Here is an 18,932-nt window from a genome sequence, read left to right as displayed (position 1 = left end):
AGTTGTTCCTCTTTAACCTCCCTTTATCCTTAAACAATCACAAACAGTTTCAGTCAGCATTATGGAAAATGACCTAGCCATTGCCAGGCAGGACCAGGTGACATGCAAAGCAGGATTCAGTCACCGAGATCCTAAGATCCCTAGCGGGTCTAGCAGAAAGGAAGCATTTCAAATGTTAGATCTTCAGGAAAATAATGAGGATGTAGTTCCTACATGCAACTACCCACATATAGTTGCAATCTTCCCACATCTAATGACAGAACTTGTCAAGTGTCAAGAGGGAAAACCTGTGAAGAAAGAGAGTAAAGTACTCACATGATCATTGCATAATTATTCTCCATTTAAAAACTAGGTCTTTGATTCTTATTTGTGATTATTTTTCATGTTTTTCACATGTGAAGTATCTTTGATCAGTGGTTCTTATAAGAGCACAAGTCAGAACTTGGAACACTGGAAGTCTTTGAGGAAGGAAGGATGAGGTGATGAGAAACAAAAGGATTTATAAGACTCTTAAGGCCAGGTGTCTGTCACATCATGCTAGTCCCCAGTGCCATGAAAATAGTAGGGCTCTGACTGGCTAGGGAGAGAAAAACACTCAATAAGTAAAAAAATAGAAATATTGCCTTCTAAATGCAATTGATAATTTTCTTCCAAGGCATAGAATACAACACAGATCTAGAGATTTACAGTATCATGCAAATGTAAATGTTTATATTTGCAAGTAATAAAGTCTGCTTTTCTTTTTGTTTTTCTTAGTTAAAACTTACAAGCTGCCGTGTGGCTGAGCATTTCCTGTCTGCCATTCCCAAATAGTTTTTAGTTGCCCAGAGGAAAGAGCCAAATCTACCTCATTTGGGCTGCTCTGTTATTATGGTAGAATCACCTCTCATATTTGTTCTTTGCAAAAGAACTGAAGGCAGTGTTATGTCTAGTGAATGCATGATAAAAATAACTGATTTTAAAGACATTAACATCTCAGCATATTCCTCTGACTTGGTACCTGTCTAGAAAATAGGTGGGTAATTTAATCGAGTTTGCCATCTATGTAGTAAAAAGTAGGAGAAAATTGTAGAAAATGAATGATTCCTTCCTAAAATAGTTAGGGTGACTGACCTGCTGCAAATGCTCATCCATTTCAATTGATTCTATTATCATCATGATTCAGTACCTAACATTTAATCCCAAACTCAAAGAGCTCTTGATTACTAATAAACAGAATTATGACCATGATGTGGAGAATGGGCAGATCACTGGTTTGAGTAGAGAGTGTCTGCTAAAGACAGTGCCTTCACTGACTTCAAAATCATCATGTGTCTTCTAGTTTTATTAGCAAGTATGAGGTATAAGGACAATCAAGAAGAACAAGTGTCACAGAATTGTGTGTCTGCAGTTATAATCGGTAATATTTTCACTTGAAGTCAATGGAAGTGCATTCCTCAAAACCTTGTGGAAGCAAAGAGGAATTAAGAAGTGGGATCTGATCCAAAACTCTCTGAAACCCATGGAGACTTTTCTCTGATCCACTGAACCTTGGATCAAGCTCCCAGCTCCTTGGAAAACAGCAGCAGTCCTGCTTCTTAGCTGCCAACATTTCTGCAGTAGTTGCACTCCACTGCACCTGGCAGGGCATTGAAAGTAATGCTGCTCTGCTGAATTTATCTGTCCAAAACAAATCCACCATTTCCTTGGACATTTTACTCTCTCTTTACCATATAAAAAGAGAGGCAGTCAGCAACTGTGACTATGACATGTCTTTTTGTCTGTCTCTTTCATGTTCCTAACATCATGTGTCACTATGCAGTAGAAATGATTGATTGGCCATTCTAAATGAGGGGAAAAGATTTTAGACCTTCCTTGTGGTTTTAGTATCCAGGGATCAGTTCACCTCTTCTAGCTTTAAGAGTTTATAAAATGAAATAAGATAGTGTCAGTATGAACAGGAGTTTTGCATTTCCTTTGCATTTATATTTAGGATTGGTCTCCTCTTTTCGCATCAAATTTATCATTGCCTTATTTCATGACTTTACTGTAAACCTTGGAGTTCAAAACACAGAAAACTTTATTTTAAAATTGGTGTTGACCTAGTTTGAGCTCAATGAGCACGCTAAAATATGTCATAATGTGTAAAGCTGGCAACAGCTATAGGAACAAATAAAACATTTTTTTTCACTTAAGGCTTGGAGAAGAGAATAAAAGACAAAAAGAGCTAGAAATTTCAATGGTTTAATGTTGTTTCAATGCTGAGTTTAAGTATAAAGGAATCTCTGAGGCTCTTCAGGATGTGCCAGCAGGTCAAAGCACTTTCCAGTTTGCTCTAACTACTCCTTAATAAAGTGGAACTGTTTGAGGATTTGACAAGTCCCATGGGTCAGGAAACACATATTAAACAGCCTTAGAGAATTTTTCTCTTTCAGTATTGAACCAATATTGTATGACATAAAGAGTGGTCCTCCATTCTCCTCTCTGCCTTACAGAGATCTCTTTCAATGTCTGTTCTGAGGGTGAGGGTAGAAGGACATTCCATTTTTAACAAAAATCCCACTCAGTTCCAAACTGAGAGGGGGGAAAAAAAAGAAAGACCATCTGTGAGGAAAGAGAGTTAAAAAAAGAGGAAGAGAAGAGAAATAGAAAAGAGCAGGAATATTGAAAGAACAAGGATAGAAATCAAGTGAAGGAAAAAAAATTTCCTCTTTTTCTTGCTTTCAATATTAGTTTCTCCCTTCTTTTTCTTTCATTCTCCAGTTGCATTGTTTCATCTTTTGGAATCTCTTTTCCCGCTCTGTAATCTCTCACTTTTTTCTATTAATTACTCATTTTACATAAATATCCTAAAACAACTGTATATGATGTTTTAAATACTTGATGTTTAAACACAAAGACACCAACATGATGTTTATATTGCTTTCATGGGAGAGAAGATATTTTCCAATTTTCTATCCTCTCTACCTGCAAAAGGCAGCAGAGATCTACTAGGCTGTCATCTGAAGAACTTTGTCTCATCTCCAAGCCTGTGTGTCTCTCAACAATCATCTCAGCAGCTACAAAGCACCATCATTTGACCAAACTCTCATACACAGAGGTAAGGTAAAAACACAGACAGAGAAGTTTACTATCACCAGTACAAGTATTTACTTTATAAAGTAGCTGGGTAAGAGGAATCATTCCTCTTGCTTGTCATGTCCATTTTTCTCAACCATCTTATTTTGTTTACATTCAATATTTTATGTTTGTTTCCTTTTCCTCTCTTTTGCTATCAACATCTTTCCATTATGTTCTTACTGATTTAAACATTTCAAGATATTCTTCTTCCTCTAAAATAAAAAGAATTCTCTTCCTATCAGTGTCTTTCTAGGCCATTTTCTCCAACACCCTCATCAAATAGCCCAGACATCAAATGAAATTATTTTGAAGACATTTTGCTTTGCCGGTCACTAAAAAAATCTTAATTTCTGAACCAAAGTGGTTTCTATGCAGCTATGTGTCCTTTACCATTTGGCCAAACCTATTGCTTTGTTATATATACAGAATCATAGAATCAGTAAGGTCAGAAAAGACCTCCAGGATCATGGAGTCCAAACTTTGAAGACAACCCTGGCAGCTAAACCATGGCACTAAATGCCAGTTATGTCCATATATATAATTACATTCACAGGCCCTGCACTCATTCCTTTCCCTAAATTCTGAAGCAAGAGTTTGTATGTCAAGAGGACTAGAACCAGATGAGTGTTGGAGTGGATGATCTAAATTCTTTCAGTTTTAAAATCTGTGAGTAAGTTGCCACAGATAGGGAAAAAATCCATTTATTTACTCTTTTGTTTTGTTTTTGTTGCTGGAAAAGGCCGAATGTAGACATGTAGAGTACACATGTAAGATTATTTGTTGAGCTTGATTTAAAATTGATGTATTTTAAGAGGCATTCTTAGAAGGATCTTGAAAGCACTGATAGCTCATAGTTCTTTCAATTTTTACCCTTTGATATTTTGAATAATTTTATATTGCAAAGTAGCTGATTTTGGCTCATGCAACACTTTTTTAATATCATCAACTCCTGGAAAACAATGTCTTGTTTTGAAACTACTTTTTGTCCATTGGATGTAAACCTTGCTAAATTGCACAGTAAATTAGATATTTCCATTGGAAAATCATAGCTGCCTAAAGACTGAACTATATCATTATGTAATCTCTTTCAGTCTGTGTGCTGCAACTCTGATTATGCTAGTGTTAGTCTGCTTTTCCTTTTTTCACTATCAACATCAAGGATTTCCGTCTGAGGCTTGGTACATGGACAGGAATTTGGCCATTCAGGTTATGTTTCTGTTAATTTGTACTATTTCAGGCAATAAATTACTTCTGCAATTGATTAAAGGCTCAAGATCAGGGATCCATCCAATCTTCAATGCAATTAATTGTATGCAAGGCAGAACACAATGTAGGGTGCTCACAACTACATAAGATAGTTATATGATGAGTACTTAGAAAGTTTAATTGTTGTTTTCTGGTAAGGCTTTATGCTCTGTACAGCTTTGCATCAGATTCTAGGGGCAGAACATAGCTTGTTCTGCTAAAATAAATGGTGTCAATGGTGTTACACATGAATAATCCACTAAGAACATGGCAAAGTAACTTTTAAAGGTATCATTCCACTCCTATGACTTCTATGGATGAATCCATTGGCCTGATTACACATTGTGTGAATCATGATGGATTTACACCATCATTCCATCGAGCAGTCCTTTCTATGGGAACTCAATGCAACTGAAATAGCACAAATTACACTCATCCTGAATGACTATAAAGCTTGCGGTTTCATAACACAAGCAATTTTGAATTAACTAAGGAATAGGCAGAATGAATATAATGGCATCAGTTTTGCCATCTAAATCATGATGTTATCAGTTTGATTTAAATAATTATCAAGTACTTGCACAGGACATCTTAATCATGTCCCTTCTTGTGACATATCACAGAATTGGGAAAAAAACCAAACTAGTATTTTCATTAATTGGCTGTCAGATCAACGTGTTTCAATCAAAATCATCAAACAGTAATGCAATAGCTCTCTGTTGATATGATAGAGAGGAAACCATTATGGAAAAACCACAACAAAACCACTGAGAGACTTTTACGTGTGTTGTTATATCACAGACCGCTAACAATCCTATTAACAGATGATCTCACAAATAGCCTGCTCAGACCATACAAAGCTTTATCCAATATACAAACACCTTAGACTGATCAGGTAATTTGTTGACTTTTCATCTTTTCCCAAATTAACTAATTATTAGAAATTACCACTTAGCAAGACATCAGCTGCTGAGTGAGAGCCTTATGCTCACTTATTTTACTGTACTCAAGCCACTGAGCTTTTTCCTGCTAAAGATGTCACTATTAAATGCAACTGTTCTTTATCTTTCTGAAAACAAAATCATTACGCCCATAAGAATGTAACTTCATATTTCTCCCAATGTCACAAACAATCGCTTTTTCACACCTTTTTGAGCCTGACTCCCCAGTTCCTGACAGTCTGCTCTTACATCTCCCAAAGTAAGCTGCAAATACAACCCCAGAAAGCAATATTTTATTTTGACCTGTTCCTCTTTTCCTTTGGAAAAAACCTGAAGAACAGACAAGCAAGTGTAATATATTACCTCTGGTGGCTTAGCTGGACAGCAGCAGGGGCTTGTAATAAGGATGTGGTAATACACCACAAGGAATCTGTAGACTCATAAAACTTGACCTTATAAATCTCTGTGTTTATCAATTCCATACAGCAGCCACTCCCTGTGGTGGAAGTCTCAGACCAATAAACCTGCAGTTGATAACCATACAATTTATCCTCAATTTTTCCCTCCTGGCCAGCTAATCATGCTGCATTAATAATGCCTGTAAAAAATTGAAATGTCACCTTAAAATAAAGATACCATCTGATTCTTGTCATTACTTTGCATATAATTAATAAATTGAGCAAAAAACTTTACAGTGATAACCAGGAGTCTTACATTTTTTCTTGTTCATACTTCTTTGTTTAAAGTTCCTACTCTCTCACCTGAAAACTGCTTTCATGGTTTTGTTGGTTTGGGTTTTATGTTGGGGGGTTTTTTTGTATTTGTTTTTGGTTTTGTTTGTTTTTTGGTATGTGTTTGTTTTTGGTTATTTTTTTAATTCATGTAGTAAATTACTCCCTTCTCTAGACAGTAAACCCTTCAACAACAAGAAAAGGTATTTCCATTTCAGGCACCTCTACATTGCTCTGCTGGGCAGAGATGTGTCATGGACACCCAGCGGCTTCTGGGAGCTCACTTCATGTAGAGGGGACACAGATTTCATGCTAGATGGTAGTCTGATTTTCTTTTCAACACAGTGTTTCTAAACCTGATTTACCTTTGCCTGTTAAAAGTGCCAGAACAAACACAATAATTCATTAATCTCATGCCTGTTTCCTCCACACAGCACTTCACACTCTGGATATACTTAGTGATGAGCAGCAGGAACGATTTCAGATTCATTCTGATTTTCAATAAGAAAATTGATTTATAATACCCCCCCCCCCCCCAAAACAAAGACAATCAAAATAAATTTAAGGTATCCTCTTTCATTCTCTGATGCTGTGTTTTATCTTGGATGGAATGGCTGCATATCTCCACTTGATAGCTGACTCCAAAGAATATGGCAAAGTAAAATCAATGACAAAGTGAAAACTTTGTCCAACTGTGAGCAAATTATTTAGCACTCTGCAAGGCAAAGTAGGAGAGGGTAAATCCTTAGAAGTTTCTAGGATATGATTTAGAGAAGATAATAGAGCCATCAGCCACCAAAAGCTACTCAAAACTGCATGCCGTGCATTAAATATGAAATCTGAGGTCATCTACAGATTTGGCCTTACTGCATTTTGCAGGAAAATAAAGTTTATTCTTTGAAAACTGTGGCTTATACTTTATACTTAAAGAAGTATAAATCTGAACTAGCTGCACGTTTGATCACCATGTCATCATGAGGCAGATCCCAGTTCATTTGACAATATCCCATATTTCCTGCCTCAGGAATATGTAGCCAAGGAGAAAAAAGAAATGTTTGTTGCCCCACCAGCACTCCAGTGCACTTGAAGGAGAGAAAGGAAATATGCTGCACTGAACAGTAAAGAAATATCATTTATTTTCTCCAAGAAGTAACAGAGGAGAAAGAATGGAGAATAATTGGTCAAGAGATAAAACTTTCCTGTGACTTTGGTTACAGATGCATTCTTACATCTACTCTTATTAAAGGTAAGACACAGCTCATAAATAAAAATCCAGAGAAATCAGTATATATAGGGCTTGATTTTGTATTTAAGGAAACTTTGTTCTACATGCATGAACAAAGGCACATCAGACCAATAGTCACTCGGATTGCCAAAACATTAAACAAGACAATGCATTTGGAAGAAAATGTTTTGAGGGAAAACAAAAGGAAAAAAATAATTAAAATCCAAACATGATTGAATTTGTTCTCAGTTTATCCTGTTTGTTTTTGCTCAGGAAGGAAAACCCTTCTGTTTTCAGAAAATCAGTTCATCTTAAATATGTAGTCACCAGAAAGAACAACAAAAGGAGTAATAATGACAGCTTAACATAAGAGCTTTTTTTCCAGAGTTATCTTTTCACTAAAGGCAATGTAGAAAAACAAAACTAGGAAGACTCCTTTTTCCTACAGCTGGGCCCTTTTAGTATTTTTTTCCAGGGCTTATTTCCCTTCAATATGAATTTTTAGCAAGGATGCAATTATATTCTAATATTTTAATAATTTGTTCATCTAAAAATGTTTTAAATATATATTAATAAATTCACAATTCTGCTTGCAAAAAGCAATGTTGTAATACCCTGGCTGCCTCAGTTACTGGCAATTATGCCAACAGACTTTACCACAGGCTAAAATTTTTCTCAAAGACTTTTCAGATACAGCACCATATGTAGCATAAAATGGTTGATAGAAGTAGCAATTTTGATGGATCTCACAAATTATTTTGTTGTACAGCATGTACTGCATTTCTGACAAAAATGCTTGCTAGATTTTAAAAATATATTAATTCTATTCTATTCTATTCTATTCTATTCTATTCTATTCTATTCTATTCTATTCTATTCTATTCTATTCTGTTTTGCCCTTTATCAAGATCAACACAAAAATAAGCCAGTATTTGAAATGATTTTCAAGTTAGTATAGTTTTTTATTGCATATATGTATGTATAAAGTAAATGCTAAATTGCAAACTGGATCTGATTCTGCAGTGACCACTAACCACAGAAGTTACATCTCCTTTCTTTTATAGAAAGTTGATCTGCCAGTCCTTCAGGAAGTAATCCTGCCTCATCAAACCAGTTCCAGGGAAGAATTTCATGTCCAATTATTTGAATGACTAGGATTACATATGTAAGATCCTCAAATTCAAATGCTTGCCACCATCATATAATTTTTGCCAGTCAATACACTCAAAACATGTCCAAATCATATAAGGGAGAGCAGTGAAAAGATTCTGTGAGTACTACCAGCCAGCTCACCTACAAGGTGAGCTGTCTTTTTTCCTTAGCAAAGTGCCTGGGTAAGACGGTTTTTCTCCCCAAGCTGGTTTATGCAGAAAGAGCCCAGGATCAGCCCACAGTGCTCAGCAGACATTGCAGAGCCCAGGTGAGCGGTCACTGATCCACCTCTGGCACCTCTGCATCGCCTTGTGCTCAGACTGAGGCACCATAACCACTCAAGTACTTAAGCAGTCCTACTCTTTGGCAGGGTTTCTGCCCTCCTGAATCACACTTTCCTCTCATGTGCACTTCTGCAAAGGCAGTCAGTGTGGAGTGCTGCCACTGCCCTGAGAGGGGCCTGAGCCCCTGCAGCAGCTCCTGCAGGTCCTCAGGAGAGCTCAGGAGTGATCAGGTTAATTAGTTCCCATAGAGGGAAGAGGCAGAGGAAGGAATCTGGAAAGGACTCTTTCCTGAAGAGCCCCGTACCATTGTAGCTGCAGCCTCATTTTCAGACAGCCCCTGTCTTAGTTTTTTCTCTGGAACCTCTCCAGTCCCCTGAACTCCACCAGGGCCTGTCTACAGAGGAAAACCACCTAAATAGTTATTTATGGTGAAATAGTCACTCAGGGATAGTCTGTTCTTGAAGAAAAGTGATTTAATCCTGCAACAATCACTACTTTTCCAAATAAGAGTCACCATTCTAGAAAGACACCACTTATCCCAGGAGAGAGTTCACATGGGAAATAATTTCACTATAAACAGTGATCAATAGACCATATGAGCAACCTCAAAATGTCACATCTAGAGAAATAAATGCCACCTCTAAAGGATTTGGAGATTTTTTTTTTCCTTGACATTCAGTTCATATTTTGATTTCTGCATTAGATGCTTCCTTAACAGATCTTGTAGTAAGGTTGCGACATAATGATGTGAATTTTTTTTGTGTAGTAAATTTTAAAAATCCTACTCAAAAGTGAAAGTGTTCAGGATTTTGTTTCTTTTTCCAGAGCAACTGACCTATTCTCCACAAGTGAGAAGAAGGTTAAGCTTTCCTTGTCCATCATGATTCCTGAGTCAATTGGTACATGTGTGAGGTTCTGTTTCTTACAAAGGACACCATGAAATATGAGAATCATTCAGTGTAGACCAAGTTGAACAGGCACAAGGAAGCAGAGCTGCCTGGTAGAGGGATCAGTGGGCTGATGTTCTGTTTCTGATGTTCTGAAAACACTACTTCATTGAGTGCTGCGTAATAATTGCATTTGTAACACACTGAAAGACCTCATGTGGGATGAACAAGCTGGGTGTATCTCTGCAATTTGTATATTCAGCAAGTCTTAAACACAATATACATTAACTATTTTTACGTCTGATTGTCTTTCCCTATGTCTGTATTCATTTCCCTATGTCAGTATTCATTCCCTATGTCTGAATACAGACAGGTATTCATGAATACATGTCTGTATTAACTGGCAAGTGCTTCAAGGTACCCTGAGCCTTCTCAAAGCAGAACACTTGGTTCATTCATGTCTGTGTGATGGAGATTATAGAAAGTCTTGACATTCACAAGTAATAACAACAGCAGAATCACTGTATGTACAATCTCTTGGTTACCAGTTATAGTAAATACTATTTCCAAGTTATTTTGTTGATAAAATTACAGATTTGTAGGGAAAATAATCAACTGATTATTAATTTCAGGGTTCATTGGCTTCTGTGGTTGGGTGGGATAACAGCCTTGAACATAACTCCTTGTCACTGTTGTACAGAACTGGGTTGTAATGATGCCTCAGGTTTTAGCTTCTACATTTTTCAGATTCTGTACTGCTTCAGTGTGTAGTTCTGAGCTTCTTATTAGGGGATAGTGAGCTCTCTTTACAGAGTAGGTAGACAAAACAAATTCCTCCTCTAGCGGGGGACAAAGGGCAAATGATCCAAATCTCAAGCTGAGCAACATAAACAACAGTGGACTGAGGAGAGAGAAACAAGAAGGATGGGATTTCATAAGCTAAAGCTGTAATTGGACAATTAACTCCAATATGCAACTGGACCAGAACTTGAAAAAGTGTGAGACCCCATGACCAGGTGTCCATTTTGTGACCATTTTGGGTTCACCTTGGGTGTAGCCCTGGTTGGGCTCTTGTGCTGCCCAAGGTGTATCCATTGAGGCTTTCTAATAAATACCCACTTTATTCCTTAGCTCTGCCTAGCCTCTGTTCTAGGTCAGCCTTCACAAGGCATCACTACGTCAGCAGAGGATTTAATTATCTGTGAGGAGCTGCCTTGGACCTCAGTGAAGAGAACAGAAAAGTCTTCTGAAAGTTGAACACATCCTTAGGAGACCAGCCTTCTAAATAGATGCTAATTCTGAGTTGCTTCATTAGTCTGTGGATAATCTGCAGAAAGGGGAACTATGCCACTTACCTGCATGAGGGGCAAGGTGGGAGAGACAAAATTGTTCTCTCCTTCTCCCTGGGAGGAATGAGGCAGTGGGGGAGCATCCAACACCTGCTGCAGGCACGGGGAGGAGGCAGTGGCAGAGCAAGGGCTGCGTCTGCAGCTGGCACAGAGGAGCAGATCCCAGCACAGAGAGCTTTGGCACGTTCTGACCAGAGGATGAAGGGACTCTCCACATCCATATCCTAGAAGAGTGCACAGAGCTCTCAAACCTGCCTTTCTGTTAGCAGGCACGTTGGCTTGCTCTACAAGGTAACAGTGCTGGCACTGCACTGTGCAAAATCTCCATGTTTTCTTCAGAGTTTCCTCTACAAAATGTAGAGAAAATGTGTGATTTTTTACTGAAACAGTTCTAAGGAAAGTGAATTGGTTTCTTTATTAGCACCAGGCAACAGAAGAATAATGTGTCAAAATGAAGGAGGCTGGGCACATTTGATGAAGGAAAGTATTTGTTTTGGGTGAATGTGAAGTCCTAATTTATTCAGCATATTTTTTGGGTCTTGCTCTTTATCCCTTTTTAATTAACTCATCTCTAAGCTTTAAATCTTGTACAAAAATATTTTATTGGAATTTCATTACCATTGTTTTCCTTGGGAAGGCAGCTTATAATCTTCATGATATTATTGTAAAGCCATCACTAAGCAACATGCTTTGGCATTTGTATAAGCCTTTGTCCACCTCCTTCCCTCCACCCAAATGCACACATTTGCATTTACTGTTAAAATATTATGGATGCTGACACCAGTTTAGCCTCAAGACCTGGTGTTAGACTGTCTCTAATTGATTTAATTATTCATAATTGCTCAGCTGGGGCTTATGTGTACTTCAGCATGATTAAGGGAGAACATACAACTCTGCAGCTAATGATGTGTTCCATCATAATTTACAACCGTGAAGTCGCTAGAGCTAAATTGCATAGACATTGTACATTTCTAATCCTGTTTAAAGTGTTTTTTCAGATCTTGCCAAAAAAAAAAAAAGTAGAAGAAAGAAATAACCCAACCACACTTCTGATGTTTTTCATAAATGAGTTTCAAGGAAGGATTGAAACTAGTATGCTGTCTTTTGGTTTCTTTAAAATTATCAATAAAATCAGATCAACAGATGCGAGTCCACTGCAAATGTGATGTAAATGTAATGCACTTTTTTTGCTGCCTCCTTTCTAAGTGGACTTGTTCATCTCTCCTTTCTACTTGCTCAGCTTATGCTAATGAAATGAAATGAAATGAAATTTTCTTTGAAAAAATGTCATTTGTGATTATTAAAAAATAAAAGTCACTTCTGTCAATATGATGCATGAAAATGATCACACAGTGGCTTCCTTAATTGTCACCAAACATGTTTCTGTAATTAGTTCAAGACAAGCAATTCTGACAATACCATGTAGATTTTATGAGACAACATCTCTGAATACTCTTACTGAGGGATGGTGCTTTTTTGTCTTTCAGCAGTTCCTTACAGATGGTGAACACCATTGCGAAAAAAACTCAAAACAACACCATAGCAAAAAACCTGAAAATGAACAGAATTTCCAGTGTAACTGGCTAACTTCAGACAGGGTCTCTTTCTCTGCTTCTGATTGGGAGAAAAAAACCCCTCTTTTTCATGAGAGGAAAACAGAGTTGCAGTATCCTGTGAATGATAAATATTTCTGAGATTTCTGTAGCCTTACCATTGTTAGCATGGAGTTCAGCATTTCTTAAAAGTTCATTCAAACTTGGGCCATAACCAGAAAGAGAGAAAGCACAGTTTACAGGATTATATTCAGTTTAATCTTACATTAAATGGCAGGAAATGCAAACTAGAAACTGCAGCGTCACTGCTGCGGTAGAAGGGCAGTGTGGCTTTGTGCGGAGCAAGTCTCAATTGCTGCTAACATGGCATTAACTGTCTGCAGTATTTTGGATGCTTCTGAACAAAGAAGGTTACAAAAAAGAAGGTTCTCCCCCAAGTCCTGGTTCCTAACACCCACTTTTCTGTTTTGGACCTTAGAGAGACACAACATTCAGCATTTAGGACTGCAATGCATTATCAGAAGGATGTAATTACAATTATTTATTTAAGCTGGTTCTGAACCAGAGAATCTTGATATGAAGCTGGAGCCAGTAAAGGCTTGAAAAACTACTGACAATAAGCAATTCTTCATGGAACAAAACTATTACAATAGAGGGTCTTTGATCTTGCCTGTCTCCTGTTGCCAATTGAACTTTGTCACCATGCACTGTCATCCACAAGGGAGCATTTTGAATTAAGCAGTCTACAGCAATTTAGTCTGTTCCAGCTTTGAAGTGCCAACATCAGTCAGGCTAGTACTAACTTTTTTCATTAAATTTTTTTTGAGTTCTCTTAGGAGTTTAGCAGTCCTGGCACTTAGATAACTAAAGTCAAGGAACCAAGGCACTAAGACATCAAAAGCAAGAGGGGCCCCTAAAATACAAATGTGAACAATCATTAGGCTCTAATGGTGCACTTCATTAATGTCCACTTCAAAGCAAAAGTTTACTGACTTTGGGATTGACTAATTTACACATTGTGGGAAATTGCTGCCAGCCATGCATGTAACCACTAAATGTTTCTGGAATAAATAGAAACGCCCTCTTCCTTCAGAAATCAGGAACTGCAAACTGAGCCTTTAATTGCAAGATGGCCTTTCGTTTGAATGGGAATGGAAAACCTGTCTAGCACATAAATCACTAAAGCTGTGCGTAGTTATCATACAGACACACAGATGTCAATCAGCAGCCTTTTGCAATTTTCTCTCCTTCCCCCACACTCTACAACCAAATAGGAATATTACAGCATAGTCTGGTTTCTTTTGGTTCATTTATTTAGTCTTTGCAAATTCTCATTTTACTTTGCAACTAGAGGAAGTAAGCAAAAATAAGTAAGTAAAGTTCTAAGTAAAACTGGTTACTACAACTGAGGCCGAGTGTCTTTGGGAGCAGGGAAAGAGCTGTAGTATTTAAAATCTTAGTGTTAACTCCTGTGTGAGTAAACAAGGTACCACTATGCCAACAAACTGCATTCACATTCAAAAGTGTACTGGTCCAGTTATATAAATTAAAAAAAAAAATCATAAACTACACACCAGAGTTAAAGTCATAACTCAGATAATCAGAATAGAAGCCTACCATGCTCAGAACATCTACAATGCATGAACTGCCCAAGCAATACCCTTGTGCACAGATGCCTAAGATGAGGTGGGCCTGTTTGTAAAAGAACTGAGCACATGCAACTGTTCTTACCCTGTCAGTAAAGATTGCCTGCACTGCAAAATGTGGTTGTGTTTGAATGGAATTGTGATAGCTGAGTGAGAGGACGGGAGGCCAGTCACAAGTTAGAGGTCAATGGAAGCCAGGAAAAATTGTGTTCAGCTGATGCTATGGTGAAAATAATTTGTCCTTGTCTAAACACTAACCACTAAGAGATGGTAACATCCTGCCATCTAACTAGATTGCTTCCAATCTCGTTCCAGCACAATCAAATCTTTTATCTAGACAAGCCTCACAGTGACTGTAAAATCTCAGCCACTTTGAAAAGCCAAGATGTTGGCTCTTAATGCCTAAAAAAAGACTAAAAACCATTTTTCTTTAAACAGATCTGTATAGGATTGCCAGAAATCCACACTTTAGTGGGAAGTTTTTCAAAAAGAAAATTATTTTGGATATGCATTGGGCAAAATATGGAGAAATGGTTGCCAGGGATTATGACGAAAAATAGGAAAAATAGTTATAATGTCTCTGCTTTATATTTCAGCCAACTTTCTTAATTTTTAGCAATTACCTCCTTGTTGCAACATTTTAATAAAAGTCTGTGCCTTCATGCCTAGTAGGGAAGCTAACTTGCCATGGGCAAGAGTGGCCTTAAAAAAAAAAAAAAAAAAGGGAGGGGGAAAAAAACCACTTAGCAAACCACAAATTTCAGAGACCTAGTCACATCTGTGTTTTATCAGCTTTTTCCGGATAGTATTACACCAAACAATTGTCTGCAGATCGGTAGACAGCTGAGACTTTAAAGTGCTGAATTACTGAGAAAATGCTAGAGATAAAAAACAGCACATGTATCCTATCAGTGTAATGAAACCAACCTGCTGCTAGCGCCATCGTGCCTTAGTTCTAAGTACCCTGTAGAGGAACGGAAGGCTTTTATTTAACTCTTAAGAGGAAAGCAAGGGAAAGAAGAGTAAAGGTCATCTAATACCCGCCTTAATCACAAAACTGCAATGCTCTCAGGTATATGAAGGGAGGAATGCTTGGTGTTCAAAATAAAACATCAAGTGCAGACAACAGGAGTGGGCCTGATCGTAGCGGGGGCAGCATTTCCTGCTGGGAATTCCCAAGACTTCGGCTGGTGTCAAGTGGAGTTACGGACACAGAGCATGGCAAAAAGCTGAAGCTAAAAAACCTGGACACTGAGGCACTGCCACATAAAGGCTGATTCAATCTAGCAGAAAACTCTCCAACAGAAGGTAGATTCACTGAATCAGCCAGGAGGTACACTGGAAATGAATAATGGATATTTCCTGAATGGAGCATGGTTGTTAAGCATCGTAGCTACTACTCAATGACAGATGTACAAGTTGAAGTTATGTTTAGAACAAAAAAATATTCCACAGTGTTATTTGGTTTCTTGGGGATTTTGGGTTTTTTTTTAATATTGTGTTAAGTTTGCATTGCATTATAGATGCCAGGTTTACTTGGCAGATCATGATACTCAGGTGTTTGAGTTGAAAAACTCAGAAGGCACTTTCTGAGTCAAGTGATGAATTTGGTGGTATGAATGCAGTGATAAAACTTCAAGGATGGGGGCAGTTATGGTTCTTTGGGGTTCTTTTACTCCTTAAAAAAAAGGAGAATCAATTGGATTTTGTGATTTGCTTCATAAAAGTTAAAATTTTAGTCTGTTGGCTTCTATTGGAATAAGAGCTTGCCTAAAATGATTGCATAACACTGGAAAAAACTTTAGCTTTACTGATCTTATACTTCCACTTAAGCAAAGCCCAGAAATTCCAATGAGAACTGATCTGTTGTACCAGACACTGTATAACAGAAACTAAACGTGGCCTCTTCCACAAAGAAACTGTAGAAAAAACCCAAAAGGTAATGAGTGAGGAAAAAAGGAGGTTGTCAATATCAACCTTTTTGTATTCATATACATTTTAATCAGGTTTTGATTAAATGTATGAAAATAGTCTTTCTCCACTAGTCCCTCAGGCTCCAAATGACTCTCAATTAGCCATTTAAAGTTAGCTAATTTTTGTCTGTTTTGTGGTAGAACCATAGAAGAGACACATGAAAGAGGAAGAATATTTACTTCAGGCAAGAAATTCCTAGCTCTAGGAGCAGTGCAGGGAGAAATACAAAGGCAACAGTGACTTTTGTGAGAATATGGCAGCTGAAGTGGGCAGCATGGGGAAGGTGTCAGAGATGAGAGTGGACAACCAGAAAAAAGCAAAAATATTATATTTTCTAATTAAAAAGTGACTGTAAAGCTTTTGCAGTAAAACATCTGAACATACCATCAATGCCACCACTGGACCAAAGGCCTACTATTTCAGTTGCATGAGTGTCATCAGCTGAACTTTCTTACAGGAACACCATTTTTGTGTATATATGTATATATCTATATCATCCACATCTATATTCTTGCAACTGGGCATATCATGGACACACACTTGAACTACACTTGAACATGTGGCATAAAAGAAAAGATGCATTTCCAGTTAGTTCCATTTTAATTCACTCCATTTTTTAATCAAGTGCAATATAAATTCACCTTATTGTCACCTAATTTAATACATTCTCCAGGAAAATATAGTGGAGAACAGAGTATCTTGTAATTTATTTTTAAAGCTCCTTAATTAAATGCCCAAATCCCCCAAAATGACATGGAAGTATATAAAATGGACTTTTATACACCAAAATTCTTACTAAGAATTGGATTATGAGATTAAGATGTCATGCATAAATTAATTCTAATGAATTACTGGGCTCAGTCCATCCTGGGTGTTCTCTTCCACAAGCCTGCAAGGACATTTCTACAATCCACTCCATAGGTTACTGTTAATCAACCAAGAGGTAAACAGAACTACTTACAAATGTTGAGCCAGATAGATATTCTCTGTTAAGAGAACAGAACATTTAGATATATAAAGACTATCCAAATATTAAAAGATCAGAGCAAATTTCAAACAGCTTTATGAACAGAATATGACTGGAGTCACCCGGTATATTATGGTTTTAGGGAATTTAAGTGATGAAATTAGTCCCATCAATACACAAATATAGAAGATTTTCTTTTGTTTACAAAGATAAGATTTCAAAAGTTTCCAAGCAATAGCGCATGTCATTCACTTATTATTCCAATTCCTTTCTTCTTTAATGTTGATTGATTTGAAGATTGTCTTTAATTTAAAAGCTGTTTTCATTTTAGTTTTCATCTTTCTGTCATGTTCTAAATGAGATGAAATTGAATTACCCTCAAGTATAAACAAAAGAGTTTTGATTTTCTTATTTGCTTTATCCCCCAAAGACTGCAAAGATTGCATATACGCATCTTTTCATTTCCCCCACCTCTAATCTAGACACCGTTCACCATGAGCTGATGAAAATTCTGTAATATCAGTCATTTCTTACACTTTGTGCATCAAAATGACAATGTTTCTTGCCTCTCAGGAAACATCTATGGCTTACATATTTACAGTTGAATTACATTGCATCACAGTCTGTGTGCAGTGGGACTGCACCATGTGATATTTTTCTCCTTCTGACATGCAGAGGCTGTTCCTTCATTCAATTGCTGTAACTCAGGATTTATCTGTGAATTAGCTTAAATGTACATTGTTAAGGTTACTGGGCCAAAGAGTTGATCCACATCCTTTTGTCTGGATGGTTTGTGGCTCTACAGAGGATATTATTTTATTATTAATCAGTGTATAACATAGGAAAATGTAACTCCGTGGCCAAACGTGAATGAGATTCTTCTCTACAGATTTCATGGCTTCCTTTTTAAGGCAAAAGAAAGAAGGAAGAAATACAATTTTAAAAGCAAGTTTTAGTGACTTGTTTTTCCCATTTTTCTTTTTTTTTTTTTTGTTAGTTTAGTTGGTTGGTTTTTGGTTTTGGGTTTTTTTAAACAGAATAACTATGAGCGGTGTGAAATATGAGAAAGCAAATTTTGGGAATTCTTAGATAAGGAGTAGGTCATGTCCAGCAAAGGGAAATATAATCATGCATGTGCACTTTTCCCAACTTCACACCAGGCTCTGCCATGGGAGATGATCACAATGTTTGTACTTAATACAAGAGGGTAAGTACTTTTAACCCATTTTCTTTTGGGGTCAGTGTCCCATGATTCTCTGTAACTGTCCCTGTTTTTGTGTTTGGTTACCCAGTTAATTTCACTGCCAAAACTCAGCTGCTGCTGCCTGGCCACTCTCCAAAGCTGTGCCAATCTCAGCATTACATTACCTCTGCATATGGCAGGGACTGGTCAGCTCTTTGATTTTATGGTATTTTCTTCCATCAGTCACACTGGCTGAACAGAGAAGTGCTTGGGTTTCTGCAGAAGCAAATGCATATTAGTAGCTTCTGCCTAACCGAGTCAGACCCTGACTCAAGTAGTTTAATTTAAATGTTAGCTTGAAAAAAGAAAAGAAAGAAAAGGAAAGAAAATTTCAAATAAACCAAACATTTTAGTAGTTTTAAAGGTCAGTGCAAACCCATATGGATCAATATAAAGGTACTGTAGGTCAGCACCTCTGCATTTATAGACTTGAAAATATGTTTTACACACTACTGAAATACCTCAGTCATTCCTATTCTACATTTGAAGCAAACCTAGGAAAATATACATCAGCAAATAAGACTCAAGACGCATGGCTCTTTCAAATATTTAGTTCATACAAAAACAATTGAAAATTCTCTGATTAGCACCTTTAACTTATGCACAGGGAGTAGATCCCAGCAATGATTTAGAGGG

Source organism: Melospiza melodia, chromosome 5, assembly GCF_035770615.1.
Source record: "Melospiza melodia melodia isolate bMelMel2 chromosome 5, bMelMel2.pri, whole genome shotgun sequence".
Lineage (NCBI taxonomy): Eukaryota > Metazoa > Chordata > Aves > Passeriformes > Passerellidae > Melospiza > Melospiza melodia.
The sequence above is the reverse complement of the archived record's forward strand: the minus strand, read 5'-3'. Positions refer to the sequence as shown.